The sequence below is a fragment of the Belonocnema kinseyi genome, chromosome 5, assembly GCF_010883055.1.
Source record: "Belonocnema kinseyi isolate 2016_QV_RU_SX_M_011 chromosome 5, B_treatae_v1, whole genome shotgun sequence".
Classification (NCBI taxonomy): domain Eukaryota; kingdom Metazoa; phylum Arthropoda; class Insecta; order Hymenoptera; family Cynipidae; genus Belonocnema; species Belonocnema kinseyi.
The window spans coordinates 97,495,701-97,496,977 of NC_046661.1; positions in this window are offsets into that span (position 1 = coordinate 97,495,701).

Genomic DNA, 1,277 nt, shown 5'->3' on the forward strand with positions numbered 1-1,277 from the left:
AATTTATCTTTTTTAATATTTATTGAATATTTATATTTTTATTTTTAAATTTATCTCTTTGGTTGAAAGTTTAACAGTTTTGTTGAAAATTAATAAGTTTAATTAAAAATTTAACTACTTGGGTAAAAGTTCAACTACATTGTTCAAAAACTATTATTTTTGTTTAAAATTAGTTTTTAACTGTAAATGTAACTTTCTAAGTTGTTTAAGATTTATCTTTTTTAGTTGAAAATTTTTCTTTTTTGGTAAAAAAAAGATTTTCTTGGTTTAAAATTTCATTTTTGTTTGGTAAAAATGCTTAATTTTTCAGGCGAAATTTCTTTTTATTTATATATATATACATAAGTCAACTCAAGTACTTTTTAATAGAAAATTAAACTTTTTTAAACTTCTATTTTTGATTGCAAAATTTATCTGTTTAAGTGTAAATTTATTAATTTTTTAAAATGGAAATGCAACTTTTTGGTTAAAAATTACTCTTTTTGCTTGTCTATCAAACCATTTCGTTTGAAAGATTCGGTTGAATCACTGTGTTAGGGAATTCTTTTTTTTAAGAATAATATTTTAAGTTAAAAACTATTCTTTTTTTTAGTTGAAAATTCAACTAATTCCGCAAAAGCTTAACTACATTGTTAACATTTTTTTATTCAAGGCTTATGTCTGGTATAAAATTTAACTGTTTAGTGAAAAATCCTTTTTTTGGTTTTAAATTAATTTTTTAACTGGAATTGTAAATTTTCCATTTTTTTAACTAATCCTTCTTTTGCTGAAAAGTCATATTTAGTGTTTATGTATTAAATTTTTGTGAAGAAAATTTATCTTTTGGCATGAATTTCAACAATTTAGATGAACTTTTATATTTTTTTTGAGTGAAAAATATTTATTGAAAAATCGGAATTAAAAATGAATTAAAAATTAAGTAATTAAATTAAATTAGTAATTTATTGATAAATTCTTTATTATATTATTAAATAAATAAATATAATGATAAATAAAATAATAGAAATAAATATTATTATTTAGTAATTATTAATAAATTATTTATCAATTAAAATATAACTAAATTTTAAAAAATTAATTAAAAAACTAATGAATTTAAAATTTATTCATTTATTAATTAAAAATTTATTAATTTGAATATTTGAATAATAATAAAAAATTGCTTTGAAAAATTCTATTTTGAAACAAAAATACTTATTACGAGAAGACTGAAAAATCCCGAAAAATAAAGTTCCCGACACTGTAAAATTCCCGAATTAGAAAAGTCCCAAATAATA